This window comes from Rattus norvegicus, chromosome 8, assembly GCF_036323735.1.
Source record: "Rattus norvegicus strain BN/NHsdMcwi chromosome 8, GRCr8, whole genome shotgun sequence".
In the NCBI taxonomy this organism is placed as follows: Eukaryota; Metazoa; Chordata; class Mammalia; order Rodentia; family Muridae; genus Rattus; species Rattus norvegicus.
Window position 1 is genome coordinate 73,081,259 of NC_086026.1, and position 18,719 is coordinate 73,099,977.

The window sequence follows — 18,719 nt, forward strand, 5'->3', positions numbered from 1 at the left end:
TATCACACCTATACAAATAAAAGTAAAAACTCAATATTGGATGGACAAGATGGCTCAGTGGGTGGGGACACTTGCCCTTACTGTCACCCAGTAGCCTCCAAGGAATGACATTCTTCTGGGTACCCTATGACATCAGCATTGTTGCCCTGTCTCTCCGGCTGACCTGGAACTACTTCCACCCTTCCCTCCTGGACCTGGCCTCAATCCCACAAGACTCACCATGTCTCCCTTATCTCTGACCTCTCCAGGAACTCCACATACATCTGCCCAGCACCGTTCTAAGCCCCAAGTAACAGGTGCTACACACACCTCTGCTGTGCCACGATCACCAGCAGGTCCTGCGCATGCCTGTGCTGAGCCTGCACACCAGTGATGCCCTTTTTCTTTTTTTTACCTCAGAGAACATGCTGGTGAATTAGAGATAGGCCAGACCTCACCTGGCAGGAGCCCCTGAGTTACTGCAACACTGGCAACAGGGTTGTGTTGCAAAGGCTGGCTCGTGACAGCAGCAGAGCAAGCCCAGGCAGTGGGGTCCTCATGACTTTAAGATTATGAGTGTGGTACCCACACATACAATGCTGAGAGCTCAAACCTCGGCCGGGCGTTGTCCTACTAGTTTGTTCTGAGATGGGGTCTTATGTACAGAGATGAAGAGGCCCTGGTACTTGGCCTCCACATGCTGTCTGGCCGGCACTACACCTGGCGGCCAGCTGTTTCACAGCTGTGTACCACACCCTACACCAGCTGCCTAGGGAAATGCAACTTCTCTGACCAGAACTGCTCGGGGTTTCTTGTGATTGTATTTGATTTCTTTTTCCACCTGAATCTTAGGTGAGCATGACATCACACCCAGAATGGCCATTTTTTCAGCCAAAGGTACCTTAGAGCCCTTACCTGACTGTGATAGGGTGTACTGTGGTGAGAAATGACTCCATATGGGCTACACGACCACAGCTCCTGGTGTATGCGGTGCCCTCTACAGTGGTTATATAGTTCCTTGGTAGGTATGTGTCCGGTACCCAGCATACGCATACTGAAGAAGAAGCTCCAGAAGCTTCCTTGGGAGACCCAAGCATAAATAAATGCCCATCATGTGCAATGTTCTTTGAAACAAGGTTTCATGTGTCCCAAACTGTCCTCAAACTCAGGCGTATACGGACACAAGGATGACACTGAACTTCTGGTTTTGCTGCCTCCATCTGCTAAGCTCTGGCATTACAGACATGTGCCACTGTGCCCGACGGCATTGGAGACCCAGAGCTTTGTACGTGCCAGGTGGGAACTCTGCCAGCTGAGCCTCACCCCTGCCTGCAGGGGCACTAAGACAGGGTCTGGAACATTTCCAGGCCCATGGATACTAATACCAGATTTAGATTTCCATCCCCCATGGCAGAGAGAGAGAGAAAGACAGAGGGGGGGGGGTCAGAGAGAAAGAGAGAGAGAGAGAGAGAGAGTCAGAGAGAGAGAGAGAGAGTCAGAGAGAGAGAGAGAGAGTCAGAGAGAGAGAGAGAGCTCACTTTCTTTAGGGACAGGAGATGCAGGCACAGAACCTCAGTCTCCCTCCCTCTCCCCCCTCTCTGGTCCACCTGCTCAAAGTCCTCCAGTGTGACCTGGTAGGTGTGCGGGACATTGTGTGGGGCTCAGGGTACTGCTCAGGAGTGTGTTGTTGGACCAACAAGTTGGCTCAGTGGATAAAAGTGTTTTCAATCAAGCCTGCGAACTATCCCTAGGACCCACATAGTAGAAGAACAAGAAGAACCTATCCCCACTCAGGTTGACCTCTGACTTTCACAGAAACACCTGCACATACTCACACGTACAGACAAACATAAGGAAAAGGTTGGGGTTTGGGGTGAGTGTTTATTTCTAATGGCAGAGAGGAGCTGGAGAGACAGCTCGGCAGTTAAGGGTTAACTGCTCTTGCAAAGAGCAGAGGTTTGTTTTCCAGTACCCAGATCAGGTGCTCACATCCAGCTGTACCTCCCGCTCCCTGGGATCTGATGCCCTCTTCTGGCCTCTGCAGGCACTGCATGCACATGGTAAACATACAGAGATACACACACACACACACACACACACACACACACACACACACACACACACACACACAGAGTTATTTTTTTTTCTTTTTTTCGGAGCTGGGGACCGAACCCAGGGCCTTGAGCTTGCTAGGCAAGTGCTCTACCACTGAGCTAAATCCCCAACCCCGAGTTATTTATTTTTAATGAATGTTCTGAACTTTTGAAAGCTAGGGTCCCGCTGGTTACCACAGCCAGCTCTCTCTGACCTTTACAGTCTTATGTGGGGGTAACCTGGGGTCATCACCTCCTGAGTGAGACATCAAGGGAAAATATCTGGCTTGAAGTCAAAAGATCCAGGTCTGCTGGGCCTTTTGACTTATGAGTGTCTACAAACACCATGTCCTCAAAATGGACTATTATTATTAACCTGGGACCCCATTAACCAGACCAGCCACGGCCCCAGTTCCCAAAGAGCAGGCAGAGATGCATGGAAGAGACAAATGCCCATTTGAGTGCTGGGAGGTGGAGAACCCAAGCAGACAGAACTGGGTGTAGTCCAGAATGGCTTCCTGGAGGAAGTGAGCCTGGGGGGATTTCCAGGCAGCTCACAAGCTTTATCAAGATAAACAACATCTATCTCACCCCTAACACATCTGACACACCATGCCTCCTGTCACACGGCTCTTACAGCAGCTAGCTGGCTGACATCCTGGCAGCTGCATGGCCTCCAGCTTCCTAAACGCATGGACACCCATCTCCAAAGACAGCCACTTCCTGGTACCCAGAATTCTTGCTGCTCCCTCGATGCTTTTGCCCTGCCTACCGTGACCGGCGGACCTGAGGATATTCCCCAGCAGTGATATCTTTTCCTCTGAGTTGAGCACAGCACAGCGCGCACTGTCGAGATTTGCCTGCTATGAATACAGTGCCCTGAGGCACCATGACCACTCCACTAGCCCAGCTCTTGTGTGGCACATCACAGACATGTGCATGACAATGCCCATACTAACCTACAAGATGGATGTGTTGTGGAGGGTTTTTGTTAACTTAACCCAAACCTAGGTATACCTGGAAGAGGCACTTTCAACTGAGGAATCGCCTGCATCGGGTTGGCCTATAAGCATGTGTGCAAGGCACATTCTTCATTACTAACTGATGAAGGAAGAACTAGTCCACAATGGGCAGCACCATCCCTACGCAGGTGCTCCTCAGCTGTCTAGGAAGGGAAACTAAGCAAGCCAGCAGAACAAGCCAGTAAAACGTATTCCTGTGTGGTCTCTGCTTTAGTGCCTGCCTCGGGCTCCTTCCCTGACTTCCCTTCATGATGGACCGTAATCTGTAGGATGTGATACACCCTTCCTTCCACATTAGTTAGCATTGGCATCAGAAAGTAAAATGGAACAATGGGACCTACTGGTAGGCCTGCTCTAACCAGTGTGGATCTAGAAGCCCAAGTCCCTCATCTGAGGCCACATGGTTAGTCTATAAGAAATACTTCCAAGTTCCTTGTGAGGCCAAGTAGGGACCTCCACTTTGGGACAACACACCCTGAGATGCTCTGCTCCGTGTGCCCCAGTCACGGGCCTAGAGCCAAATAGCCATGACATGACTGCATGGCTTCACTTCCACTAGGAACATCCACCAACCGTGGCACCCTGCTTTGCCTGGAGGCTACTCTCAGGCAATCCTTGCCATCCTCAGGCCCCGGCAATGCTCTGGCATCCACGAGAGGCTCAAAGAAGGTGGAGTGCTTACTTAATGTACACAAGGCCCTGGGCTTGGTCCCCAGCCACACATAAACCAGAATGTAATAAGGCACCCCTCAAACCTCAGCACCCAAGGAGGTGGAAGCAGGAGGATCAGGAGCTCAAAGGCCATCCTTGTCCACATAGTGAGCTTCAGGTCAACCTGGACTACATGAGAGTCCGTCACAGAAGATAAAAAATGGAAAAGGCTCACTGAACTCAACTGAACAGGAGACACGAGAGAAAGACACATAGAATCCTGAACACTGCCCGCTGCCAGACTTCTCAGCCCAAGAAGTCCCATTATCTGGTGACTCCTCACCCTGTAGCTTCAACCCATGTCCGTCCCTCAGGAAGACTTCTCCCTACCAGGCTCCCTGTCTTTCTGTCACTCAACTTCTGCAGTCTGCCACACTACCCCCAGAGAGCCTCTTCCCCACTCACTACTATAAGCAGAGCCCAGCACCGTTCAGGACAAGGCCTGTGCACCAGCAGCCAGGGACCTGATGACTACCACCCATCCCTCTAGCAGAGGCTAGCCAGATGTCATCATTCCCCTGGGAACTGTGGCTTGAAGGTCACATGTCCTCCCCTGGGCTGGGGGACGTCCCTTAAGACGATGACAGAAGTGTCCCTCGGGACCAGGGACACTCATTCCTTGCTAGACTCTGTCTATCAGAAGAAATCTCAGAGGTCTGCCCAGTTCTCGGAGCACATGGAGGCCAGACAACTCACTTGTTCAGCACATTTCTGTCAGGAGCAAGGCTGTTAGTACCGTGTGACTTTCTTCTAGGACTTCTGTTCTGAGAATACCCATGGAGAAAGCTGTGGGCGAGACGAGACGTGTGTGGGAGAACAGGTGACTTTCCTATGGTTGCATCTTCTCGGTGACACTGAACTATGGTGCATCCTGCAGGCACTCAGCAAGGTTCCGCTTTCGCTGTCTCCTCACACGCATGCTCTCAAGGAAGGACTGAGAAGAGAGCACAGGCCCAGGGAAGCCTCCGACCTGACAGCTAGGTGCGGGTTAGTGGCCAGGCTCCACGGAAACAGAAATGCAAGCAGATCTCTGTAAGCCACAGGGAGTCCCTAGGAGTCATTAGGAGGCTCTGCTGGCTCTCGGGCCCCACATGGGGGCAGTTCTGGTCAACAGCCTCAACCATGGAGGAGACTGTACTTACCCACTTCAGAGTCCCAAGCAATGAAGCCTGGCCTCTGACAGGTTGCACTCAGTAGACTGTTTGGCTAGCACAAATGAAGCCCTGGGATCCACACCCAGGACCACAGTCAGACGTGGAGGTGCACTGCCTGTCATCCTCATACTTGGGAGGTAAAGGCAGGAGGATCAGGAGTTCGAGGATACCCTCAGCTATATAGCAAGTTCCAGGCTAGCCTGGGTTACAGCTGAGACTAGTTTTTTCTTTGTTCGTTTTGTTAAAAAAAAATGTTTCTAAAAGGGAGGATAGCCAAGTCAAAGGAGTCCAGTTCGTGTTCTTTGCTGAGGCCATACTTCTTCTTGTCACTAGCCCTGTGACATAGCCACACTGTATCCATTTTCTCAGTTGAAAAGGATGGAATAGTTACCTGCCCCGCCCCCCGCCCTCTGGCTAGAGATCCATCACCATATCTACTAAGGAGAAAAAGGAGAAGCTACTGAGCAAACAGCAGAGCCCTGTTTCCTGGGACTGGGCCACCCACGATGACGACGGATGTACTGAGTTAAAGGCTGCTTGTTCCCTGCCCCCAGATGCCTGTCTGGGTGGCCTCTCAGCCAAGTGCCATCCCCATGCCAAGCACAACCAGAGGTGGCAGTGGCCCCAAATCCATGAGAAGTTGGCCAGCTTGGGCCAGGACCTCCCTCACACACGCTGGCTTTTTCCACCAGGCAGGGAAAGTGGGAAGCATGGCAGAGAGGCACAAGAAAGACCCTCCAGTTCTGAGAAGGATGGACAGACAGAGCATGCCACCAGCATCCTGGGACAAAGGTGCACACACACCCAGCTGGCTGTACTCAGAAAGCTCCAAGGCAAGAAGAGACTGAAATGCAGGGCAAGGCAAGGTTACCACTTCCATCTCTAACTGGTCCCAACTGGTCTCCACTAGCTGCAACCTGGTGACAGAAACAAAGAGGTAACCAACTGTGTGAACTGTAGAATTTAGTGAAGATTCTTTATTACGTGTGCATGTGTGTTTGTGTATATATTTGTGTATGTATGTGTGTTTGTGTATCTGTGTATGTGTATATTTGTGTGTATGTATGTGTATATATTTGTGTATGTGTGTGTGTTTGTGTATCTATGTATATGTGTGCATGTATAAAAATTTGTGTATGTATGTGTGTGTATATTTGTGTATCTGTGTGTGTTTGTGTATCTGTGTATGTGTATACGTTTGAGTGTGGGTGTGCACATGTTTACAGGTCAGAGGTCAGCTTTCCACCTTTGAGACAGGGTCTCTGGCTGTTGGCCACTGCTCACACCACGGTAGCTGCCCTCCAAGCTTCCAGGGAGTCTGGTGCCTGCCTCCCAGTCTCACTGTAGGAATACCAGGAGCACGCATGCGTGCTTCCGAGTCTTGGCTGATTGTTGTTCTGGGGACCTGACTCAAGTCCTCACCTGTGACAACTACTTTACCTCAAACTGCCTCCCCGAAGCTCAGCGGAGAAATCTGGAGCATGTGAGGGAAACAAGATCTGTTCACAGAGCTGTCAATCTAGAGGGGTGGAGCTAGTAAAACAACAGCTGGGTGTTTAAAGAAGATGCGATTCTCAGGTCTACAGAAGAATTCTTGAAGCATCTGGTTTCTCTAGAGGAAGAACTTTTCTTAAGTTACGGACAACTATGTTGATCTAATAAGAAGGTACCATATATATATATATATGTATACATATATATGTATATATATGCATATATTTTACAGTTGGTCAATACTATAAAGCTATAGTTACCAAGACTGCAGAAGAGCAGTCATGGATGACTAAGGCATCTGAACACTGAAATCAGCCCCTGTGTTTGTTGTCAACAGACTTGAACGAAGGATCAAGGTAAAATTGAGTGGGAGAAAAACTGGCCTCTTTAAGTGCCTGGCAATTAAATTGACATTTTTAGAGAGGAAGGAAGGAATCTAAGTTCTGACGTGACATATTACACAGAAATAAAGGCAAAGAGGTAGGAGCTGAATTAGAAACTTCTTGGGGAAACAGTGGGGACAGACCTCTGTGACTTGTGCTTCCAAGGGCATGAGTTTCAGAAAAGTGAAAACAGATTTTATTATTATTAGTATTAGTATTAGTAGTAGTAGTACTAGTAGTAGTAGTAGTTGTTGTTGTTGTTGTTGTTGTTGTTGTTGTTCAGCAAAATCTCTGGGTATCAAAGTCTAACAGGGAAGTGAAAGAGAATTCCACAGAATAGAGGGAAAAGTTCACAGACTCAGGTTCAAAATACATGGGGCCTTTCATGGCTCAACAGAAAAACAGACCAGACCCATTTATAGTGGACAGCAAATGAGGAGCTACCCAGGACCTTCCACCATCAGGGAAATGCAGATAGGAACAGTTACAAGATTTAACCTCACATCCACTAGGATGGCTAAAACAAGGGACAGACAAGATCAAGTGTCAGCAAATCTGGAGAGACTGAAACCCTCACACATCCCTGATAATCCACTATGAGGTATCTACTGAGGATAAATGAAAAACAAATACAAGAAATAAACTAGGCACATGACTGTTACAGCCTTATTCGTAAGAGCCAAACGAGAAAAAAGAACTTATCCGAAGGACAGAGAAACAAAAGGTGGTATATCTATGCCGAGGAGTACTATTTAGGCATATAAAAGGATCAGAGCACTGCGGACACATGTTACAGCAAGCTACACCAAAGACGCAGGTCAGAAAGAGCGTGTACTGGTGAAGTCCATAAGCCATCCTGGAAAAGGCAAATCCATAGGACAGAAAGGAGGTGATGTGCCAAAGCCCAGGAGAGGAGTAGGAGTGACTTCTGGGGGAGGGGTTTCATGGCAAAGGAGAGCGTCTAAAATCATTTTGTGTTGAGGTTGTACACTCTCATCAGCACACATAATGTCATACTCTGAGGCTGTTCATGACAGATGGGTTACCTGTCAGTAAGGCGATCATTCTTTTACAGTCTTGTGTGTGCATGTGTGTACATGCTCGTTTGAATGCAGGCACATGTGTGTGCAGGTCATTTGAGATGGTCTCTTGTCTGTTGCTGCCTATGTCTGTGACTTTGCAGGGACTGTTCTGTCTAATTTCACTGGGGTTACAGATGCATTTATCTGTAAGTGGATTCAAGTTGTCTGAACTCAGGTCCACACCAAAATCCCAACACCAAGGAAGCCTTGGCAGAAGGATCACGAATTTGAGGCCAGCCTGGTCTCAGAAAAGAGTAAGCACCCCTGAAGGAGCAGACTGGCTCCAGACAGGGTAGCCTGTAAGGGAACCGTTCTTCTGTGGGGGCAGCTCCTGCCTGCACAAACACCACCGAGAGATGAGTGAGAGCTTGTTTTCCAAGGCTTTGAGACGGGTCCCCCCTCTGACTGCCTTGGAGAGCTGTGGTTTCATGTGTGGAGGAGGAGCTGACTGTGTTGAGCCATCCCGACGGCAGCCCTGCTTCCTGTGGGGCCACGGCCTGCTGACATCACTGGACGGCTGAGAGTACTCAAGGGGCATTTGATGTCGAAACTGCAGGCAGCACGCGGGGTCATGTGAAGTTCAGAGCTGGGTTTTCTCAGCCCATTGACTTTTACTCATACTGTCCATGAAGCATGGTGTTTTTTTTTTCTTTCCCCTCTCTCCTTTCTTCCTTTGTGTGTGTTTTAATTACTCCATGGCTCCTGGCTTCCTTTCTGAGCCCCCATATCAGCGTTCCTCATTGGCACAAAGGCATTCTACCTACTTCAGAGGATTCTAGCTCCTTCCCCCGACCCCAAGAAGACCCCCTCCCCAAAGTTGGAGTTCCAGAGAAGAGATGAGACTTCATGCACTTAAGAGCCCAAGGCTGCGAGAAGTCAGTGGGGCTGATCCTGCCCCCTCCCCACTTTACAGATGAGAATCAGGGGTCCCAGGCACTTGTCAGCTTCTGTCAGAGCAAAATGGCTCCATTTTTCAAACCTGCTACCACAAAACGTTTTTCCCTCTAGGCAAGCATCCCACAGGAAAATCGTTTCCACGTGCAAAGAATTCACAATGGAAATCGAGTCTCTCAAACAGCCTGGCAGTCAGGACTTCCAAATGATGTTCACCTGCCTTTCCGTCAACAAACAATTACTGAGGTATTACTCTTGAGCAAGTGCTTTGATGGTGAACAAAAAATAAAAAATAAATAAATCCATAGGAACTGATAAGCCAGTTTCCAAAGCTCTGTGGTGGGCTGGGGAGATGGCTCTGCAGATAAAGTACCTCCACAGTCATGAGGCACTCAGTGCCAGCATTCATATAATATCCAGTATGGCAACCCAAGTCTTCAACCAGCACTGGGGACACAGACCAGAGACTACAAGCACACACACACCACACACACACACTACACACCACACACATACACACTACACATGCACACATACACAAACACATACACTACACATGCACACAACACACACAACACAACACACAAAACACAAACACATACACTACACATGCACACATACACACACCACACACAACACACACAACACACCACACCAAACACATACACTACACACCACACACTATACAAACACATACACTACACATGCACACATACACACACCACACACACACACACACACTACACACCAAACATACACTACACACCACACACACACCACACACAACACACACAACACACACAACACAACACATACACTACACACCACACACACACCACACACACACACACACCACACACCACACACACACACATACACTACACACCACACACTACACAAACACATACACTACACATGCACACATACACACAACACACACACCACAACACACACACCACAACACATACACTACACACCACACACACACACACATACACTACACACCACACACTACACAAACACATACACTACACATGCACACATACACACACTACACACCACACACACACCACACAAACACATACACTACACACCACCTAAACACACATACAAACACACACACACACCACACACTGCACACCACACACTACACACTACACACCACACAAACACACATACATACACACACCACACAAAGACACACACACACCACACACATACACCACACAAACACACACATATACACATACATACACACACCACTACACACCACACAAACATACATACATACACACACATACACACACAACACACAAACACACACATACACACACACACCACACACACACAACACACACACTACACAACACACACACATACAAACACACACATACATACACACACCACACAAACACACATACATACACAAACACATATCACACACACACACCACTACACACCACACAAACACACATACATATACACACACACATACACACACACCACACAAACACACACACACACACACACACCTGTGCAACAAAAGAGTGTGCCTTGGACTATGTGGTATTATAATAAGTTCCTTTCCCCTTAGTGTGGGTTTTTTTCAACCTCAGGGTCACTTCTATCTCCAAAATTCCAGTTTTCCTTTCCCAACCAAAGCCCAGTTGTCTTTGTCACCCTATGAAGTCAACAGTCACAAATCAGGACCCAAGGGCCCAAACACTCGGTTTTAGAACCAGAGACATATAAAAACAAGAGGGTGCATGCGGGCAGGGACACCCCAACCCCAGGATACAGATGAGAGACAGGAATGGCTAACTTGAGCTAGCCTTCCACCCAGAGGTCAGTCTACCAAGCCTAGCCTATGAGGGACTTCCTGTCTGGGCCTAAGAAAAAAGACCACACACATTATTTTGACACACTGTGGTCCACGCCAAGATCCAAGCATGCTGGTGGACTGAGGGGACACAGGGACAGGATACTCAGTAGTGACAGCAAAACAAAAAGTGTTCTTGGCTTCTCTGGACACCATGGCTATTTTGAGCTTCAGCAGTTTTTACAGACGTCTCTCACATGGTGGCTGTCCTTGACATGTACATCCCTCAGACTTGCAGCAAACCCAACTTAAGTCTAGGTAAAAAGCTGAGCTTCAGAGCCCCCAAGGGTCAGGCTAAGTAACAGGAGCCACTGATCCTGTGCAGATACCAGGGGACAAGCCAGGCACAGGATCAGAAGCCAGGGGACAGGGTCGGGGTAGGGAAGGGCTGAACAAGTCTTTACAATGATCACCCCAAGAGACTGGATGTGCCTCAGCTGCCTGTTTACCCTGCACAAAGGCCTGGACCCTGGGTCTGATCTCCAGCACCAGAGTCAAGTGGTGTGGGTCTAGAACCCCAGCACTTGAGAGGTGGAGGCAGGAGGATCACAAGTTCAAAGCTGAACCCAATATCCTCAACATCATATTGAGTTAAAGGCCAGCCTGGAATTCATGAAACTCAGTCTCAGAAACAAGTAGGTGGTGGTGGCAGGTATGAGGGGTAGGGTACTCAAGGCTGGAGAGGAAAAATTCTGGGGGCAGAAGGAGACCTTGTGACTGGGAGGAAGGCTGGCTTTCCATCCTCAGTGTGGTGTCAAGAGGCCTCACTTCCTAATAATCCATCTTCTGAGGCCCAAACGGAGCCAAACCACCCACTTGTCTTCTACAACAGTCCACAGCCCCTGCAGTGCAGATGCTACACAGAGGAAAAAAAGGAGAGTTTTCTCCAGACAAAGCCATGGGTTGTGAGGAGGCATAGAAGGCCTCTTCATGTTGGAAAGACAGACTTAAGGCAGTTGTGTGGACCAGGCTCTGACAAGAGCTCGGCAGTGCTCAGAAGGGCTCACCATAGGGGGAACCAAGGCCCATGGCTACTCCACCCAACACCATCTGCAAGTGACTTGAGGTCTTCATGCCAGTGATACCATGCCCCTTTCTCTGGCACCTGGGAAACCAGATGTCCCTCCCATACCTCATCTTCAGTAAAAGGACAGAACACATAGACTGTGTGAGTAGGTTGGTTGGCCAAGATGCCCCTGGACGCTGAAGCCTAAAAGTCCAGCGCCCTCCACCCAGATGCCACGCCTCTCTGCTGGCTCACAGAGCCACTGTGCCTACCTATTCCTACGCTTTGTCAATCATCTGGTATCTGGCTCAAAGGCCATCTGGTTACCCAGAGAGCTTGGCTCAAAGTGAGTCACCGCAACCTGTGCCTCTTAAATCCACATGGTAAACACATCAGGCCCTGCACTGGGTGCTGGGTAAGAAGGAGGAGGTGACTAAGGCTTACAGAACCATAGCTGAGGCAGAGAGAACCCAGTTAGAAAGGCTTGCAACTCCTGAAGGGTTTTAAACCCCAGGGGAATGATCCATCCTGATACCGTCATTATGCATCCCCTGGGGTAATAAACACTATGTCATTAGCACCGTGGTGTGAATTAGGTAATGAGACCGAAGTGTCACCTTGCAAAAGACCGAGATGGGAACTGATAAAGGTTTGATGCCAGGGGAAGGAAGCCAGAAAGAGGCGGGCTCAGTGTCTGTTCAGTGGGGATGGAACCCAAGGAACCTGGGTATTGGGTTGTTCTAGCTGGGGAAGCATCCTACACGCATGGTTTGTACCTGCACATAGTGACTGCTCCCAGGGGGCAGACAGATGGTAACCAATCCCTCGGGTCTGCAGCAACAAGCTTCAGCAAGACCTGAAGGAAAGGAATGAGCTACTGGAGGAAATTCTGGGATGTAAAAAAGGCAGAGATACCATTGGCTCCCAAAGGTTCTCTTAGCCCCTATCCCAGCCACTTCTCAGCATCCCAGACTTGTACTCCACAGGTAAGGTGAGGGATCTCCTCAGTGGCCTTGCAGTGATGCCATGACCTGACCTCTGTACCCCTCCACAGGACAGAGGCATCTCTCTCAATGCAGAGGACAACAGTGGCAGAGGGTACCCAGGTCAACTTGTTTTCTAAGGAACAAACTGACTCAGAGAAATCAAGTATCTTACTCAATGTCACACAGCAAAAAAAGGAAGACAAAAATCTAGGCCAGGACTCTTGCAGCCTTGGCCATGAGGTCTAAGTTAGCAGAGGCCCCTGACAGACAATGCCTTCAGATCAGGTGGGTGACATTGAAGCCCTGGAGTGGTGCCACCAAGAAGCAAGATCAAAAGCTCTGCGAAGTTTGTTTCACACGTAGGCCACGGCCTGTCCTTCCTGCCCCTAGAAAGCAGGGGTCAGTGTTTAGTGTGTGAGAAATGCCGGGCCCCAAGACACAGAGGAAAGGTTCCAGAGGTGCACAGCAAACCCCAGCTCTGAAGGGTACGGATTTGTTCACATGCTGCGGGTTGCACGTTCATCTGGTCTGCGAGAAGGGAAGAGGGTGGGTGAAGCCCACACAGGAAGTACTTTCTAGTGTGACAATGACCATCGAGGAAACAAGATAACCAGATAGTGGGACTATAGAGATCCAGTATAAACCTGGCCACGTGTGCCAAATCCCTTGCCAAAGTCATCTGTCCTCTGCCACCTGCCACAACAGATGGGATTAATGGGAAACGGGCTGGCAGGAGGGTACTGCCCACAGTGCAAATGGATGCTGATAGTGTGTGCAGAAGTTTGCCCCTCCCCCTGCCACCTCCGCCACTGCTGCCCAGAAACAGAGGGTAATAGGCTCAGATGTTTCTGAACTGGGACCCAAGCAAGGATGGCACGGAGCCACTTGAACCACTGAAGATGAATCAAAAGACAAGCCTTGGTTTGTTTGTCCCATTGGTTGGTTTTCAACATTATTTATCTCCAGCTAGCTTTGAACTGTGAACTCAAAGCAATCCTCCTGCCTCAGCCTCCCAAGTGCTGGTTTTACAGTCCTGAGCCACCACACTTGACTTGGTTTTACTTCAGTTTGGACATGTTTGAGGCAGGAGTCTCGCTCTGATCTGAAATCCATAATCCTCCTGTCTCAGCTTCTCAAGTGCTATAGTTATCCCCACCTCACCCCACAGGACAGTTTCTTCGTAGAGGTCTATTTTCTTCTGTGATGAGGCATTCCATGCTAGCATGCCTCATCCCCCCCACGGGTGCTGCCGCTCAATGTACACACCGGCACCCACCCACTCCCGTGAGAACAGGAAAGCATGAACTCATTCATTCACCAAACTCTCCGAGGACAAGGAAGCAGCATGCACTGTGCTAGCGTAGAGTTTATAAAAGATGAAAAGTACCCACGCCTGCCCTGCCTGCCTACCCTGGGTGACACTCCGGGCTGTTAGAGGCAGAGGAGGTGTGGGGGTGAGCAGGCTGAAGCCTGATGGTATCTACTTTCCTGCCTTTGAACATTGCCACAACAAACCCAGCAGGCCAGGCTCTTTGAAAAGCAGGGCCTGTTACACACAGCTCAGCACTGACCCCCTTTCTTCCTTCCTCCAGGTCCCCAGCTCCCTTCTGTATAGTCACCTCCAATAGCTTCAATGTCAGCACCTCAGAAAAGGCGAAGCTACTTAATAAGTCACATGGCCTCACTGACCAACCCACACTGAGCATTTACTAGGGCCTAGGAACAAGCTAGATACAAAGAGGGGGTTACACAGTAGCCCCCCTATGCCCTCGTTGGTTACTAGAAGTGACAGAGTACCAGGCTTCCCCAGGATTAAAAGGCGATGGAAGCCATCAGTGTTGGCCTCAGTTCAGGCCCAGTGTTCTGCCGAATAGATGCATAGGAAAACCATACAGGAATGAAGAAGAGTAGACGCTGGGCTGCCGCACATGGACAAGCCAAAGCCACCAGCATCCAAGAGGAGAGGGCCAAGTGAGCTGATGAACCAGAAGCCCCAACCAGTGCGTGGAGTACTGAGCTCCTATTTCTGGGCCAGTAGCACCTAGCTCTCCACCTGTTCTGGGTGCCCTAAGCCATGACCACCAGGTCAGGTCACAGGTAGACAGCTTGAACTCAATCAATCCTTAACTCATATCTGCACAGGTCTCTGCTGTTTCCTCAAACTCTCGTCCAACCCGCACCCTTCATCACAGCACCCTGGACTTCCCCCCACGAGTGGTGGAAGGCAGGGGGGAGGAGAGCAAGGCAGGCACAAGACAGGGCTTCCGAACAGGGAACTCCAGCAGTCAGAACTGGGCGGATGAATGACACATGGGCGAGTTACCTTTGTGGAGAAGGGCCAAATTAATACATTCAAAAATATTTACTGAGCTCTGCGCCCTAGGCAGGAAGTGACTCAGCAGACATTCAGAGAAAGGAAAGGTGGTTAGAGAGAGAGCTGGGGGTAACCAAGGCAAGGGAGGTGGAACCATTCTGGGAACAAAGGACAGAGAGAAGGGTGTGAAAGGCTGGGACACACTCCACGATATATGACAGCCGATGAATGTGGCAGCAGGTGCATATAGCATGCCTGGGAAGGGCCAGGGCAAGCCCCAGCCAGAGGGAGTGAAGACAGATCCAGACAGTGCTGGGCACCAGAGACCTTTCAGTACCCAGCTAGGGGACCATATACCAGTCCACAGGAACAGAATGAGTCCAGGTCTTACCCATCTACTTCAGTCTGTCCCTGCTCCAGACCAACCAACTAAGGCCATGGAGAAACTCAGGCTTATACCTGTTTGCCAGAATCTCAGTCTGTACCACATCCATCCACATCCGCCAGTCTGCACTAGCCCTGACCAGTACCCCAGGCAGACCCCAAATTCCTGTGGCCAAGGAAGGACCTGAATGTTCACACAAATCCCACTGGCTTCGAAGGGTGGCTGGGCCAGCTCATCTTGAAGAGAGCCGCCTTTTGCGTATTGTAAGTGCTTTACACACAGTTCTCGGCAAGGGCGCGGTGGCTGTGTGAACAACACGACGTTTTAAAAGGAAAAGCAGTGGGCAGTGGTCCCTTCTGACTCACCCTGCTCGCCTCTCCTGGATGGGACACAGATTCCAGTGCATGTCCCCAACACATACTCACTCCCATCACCCCCCACCATCCCACCCTACTATGACCTGACTAGCATGGCGGGACTAGAGGGTCCTAAGGTCAATGCCAGTCACTCAAAATGCATTGGCCTTCCGGTGACCAGAAAGAATGCAATTAAGTCTCTGGCCACTCCACATGAGCACACCTGATCTCCATCTGGTCCAATACAACTAAGCAGGATCGAGATTGGTTAGTGTTAGGTTGGAGGAATATGCGTAATCCCTAAAGGGAAGGGGCAGACCCTGTGGTCAATGGCAGAAGAGACCCCAGGTATTCCAGGTCATTTCCCCTGAGAAACCAGAGACAAAGCAAGGGCAATCATTTCATCTCTCAATCCCACCTGCCCCTCAGGTTCACCACTCCACAAATGCCTGCATAGGTAAGAAAGCCTGGCAAAGCTATTGCCTCACAGCAGCTCCAGGGGCTATGAAGGCTGGCATACTGCTCATGCTCAGGTAAGACAGCTAGGCTTGGACAGGAGAGGCCACTCCCAAAAGTCCAGAGTAAGAAGACTCAGGGCTTGTCATTCCTTGTCCCTGGATCTTACTTCAGAATGCTTTCCCAAGATAATGACATTTCCAAGAACCTTCTCCTGCTTCTCCTAAAGATTAAATAAACACACCTTTCCCTCTATGCCAGCTCAGTCTCTTCAGATGGCACCATCATAACTAGGGCATTTTCACTACCAGGACAGCATATTAGAAAGCTGCTCCCAAAAGGACCGAGCCACATGGGGCTGGCTTAGTTTGAAGCCCTCTTCTGATACAGCAGTGTTTCCAGAGCCCACTGATGCCCATGTGATTCGTGATACCATAAACACAGAGTCATCCACCCTGCGCTGGGCTCACAATGGTCTTAAAGCAGAACGAGTAGTGAACTGGGTCCTAGAAAGGCTTATTTCTTGTCATGCCAGATGCTCGCAGCCGAAAGGAAAAGAGCAGGGCTGAGGAAATGGTTCTGTCGTTCAAGGGCTTACTGCACAAGCACAAGGACATGAGTTCAATTCCCAGGACTCATGGAAAAGGACTGGGTGTGGTAGCAAGCACTTAGATCCTGGTACTGAGGAGGCAGACACAAGAGGGTCCCTGGAGCTCGCCAGGCAGCCAGCCGAGACAAATCGCTACGTTCCAGTAACTGTCTCATAAAAACAAGCAGAGACCGACTGAAGGAGACACCTGAGGATGATCTCTGGCTTTCACATGTACCTATGTACACACACACACACACACACACACACACACACACCTGCACACAAATACACACACACCTGCTCACAAATACACACACACACACACACACACACACACACACACACACACACAACAGAAAAGCAGCCACAGCGTGCCATGGAGATACCCCCATCACAGCCTCGTGTGCACATTCACCCACAATAGATTCCTTCTGCTCAACATCCAAACCAAGTGGTGCGGCTAGAATTATTCTAGAACATCCATGCAGACACAGGCCAAAATCTCCAGAGTTAACCTAGGGCATTTTCCACCAGGGCAGAATCCCCAGCACCCTTGGAAGGCACAAAATAACAATTCCATCAGGTGTACCCAGTAACTTCCCCCACTGTGACATTCTCAGAGCAGACTGAAGCTAGGATCTTAACAATCAACCCAGCAGCTTGCTCTGTGGCCTTGGGCAAGTCACTAGCGCTCTCTGGATCTCCGGTTCCTTAGAAAGGTAGAACCTGACCAGGGCAGGACAATGCTCTGCTCAGCCTCAGTGCACACAGATGACCCCTTTAGCAACACACCCACCAATAACCACAGTGTCATAAGGCCAGGCATGTGCTTGGCTTGGATATAAATGACAGATCACATAAAAAGCTAATGTTCTAGAGCTCTAACGTGTACGATCAAGTGGGGCTTAGTTCATTTACATTGTCAGCAATGACATCTGTCGGTTTCTGAACACACGCTAGCCCTGTCCCCAGAGTAGTCTCTCCCCTCACCCCCTACTTCATATCCCATAACCACTCATCTGCCCCCCTTCTCTCCTCAGGCTGGCAATCCTGGATACTCTGTGTCTCTAGAATCACTTAATAACGGCTTGGGGAGGGGCGGCGTCTGGCTTCTTACTCAGCACATTTTCAAGGCGCACAATGATATAGCGTCTTCCTCTCACTTCTTAACTGAAAATAACACTTCACTGAGTGTTCTGGTTGGATTGGGTTTCGTTTGGTGTTGCGTTACTTGAGACAGTCTCATGTAGCCAAGGATGGCCTCGAATTCATTAGGTAGCCAGTGATAGCCTTTCACTTTTGATCCTCAGTGTCTCCATCTCCCAAGCGCTAGGGATGACAGATGTGCCCATTTCAAATGGTGCTGAGGATGGAGTCCAAGGCTTCATGCACGCTGTGCAAGCAATCTACCGACGGAGTCACATTCCTAACCCCTGACCATTCTTTGGGTCAATAAGTAGGCCATCTGCAAACTTCAGAACTATTCATTACTAGTGAAACTTAAAGACTTGTACCTATGTAAGGTACAAGGTGGGCTGAGTGCTTGTTAGGGTTGGTCCAACACGGCTACATCTCCCTGCATATCCCACCTGCAGTCACGGCTCCCAGGGTTCCTGTTCAAGTCCTGACTTCCACGCAGGTGAATGGAAACGTTCCTGCATGCATGCCCTCCCCTCCCCTCCCCGCTCTCTGCCAGCGTGTCACAAAGAGGAAGATCTCCCTGTATAACAACAATCATACATGCCATCATACAGACCAGTGGCCCCTCTGCACATGAGATATAATAAAATAATAAACTATGCAGTTTGTGGTGCTGATTCTTCACTTTCCACAATGACTGATAACAGGATTTTTCTGAATGGGTTTCCTAGGCCTCCTTTTGCAATCTGTGTTTCAATGGCTTATACAATGTAAGCCAGGAGCTGGTCCTGGA

The 18,719-nt window shown here is 49.5% G+C and overlaps 1 protein-coding gene across 2 annotated transcripts in view; it reads right to left on the reverse strand.

The window, feature by feature from the left end:
* Positions 1-18,719, reverse strand: part of Smad3 (SMAD family member 3) — a 110,121-nt gene that overhangs the window by 59,055 nt on the left and 32,347 nt on the right. Inside the window, exon 1 of one of the 2 annotated variants that reach the window (XM_039080897.2) lies at positions 4,502-18,433. The exons of the other annotated variant lie outside the window; for it this stretch is intronic. The gene's annotated coding sequence lies outside the window, so the exon portion shown is untranslated. Of the gene's footprint in view, positions 1-4,501; positions 18,434-18,719 lie in introns of those variants that run through there. 2 annotated transcript variants of the gene reach the window in all.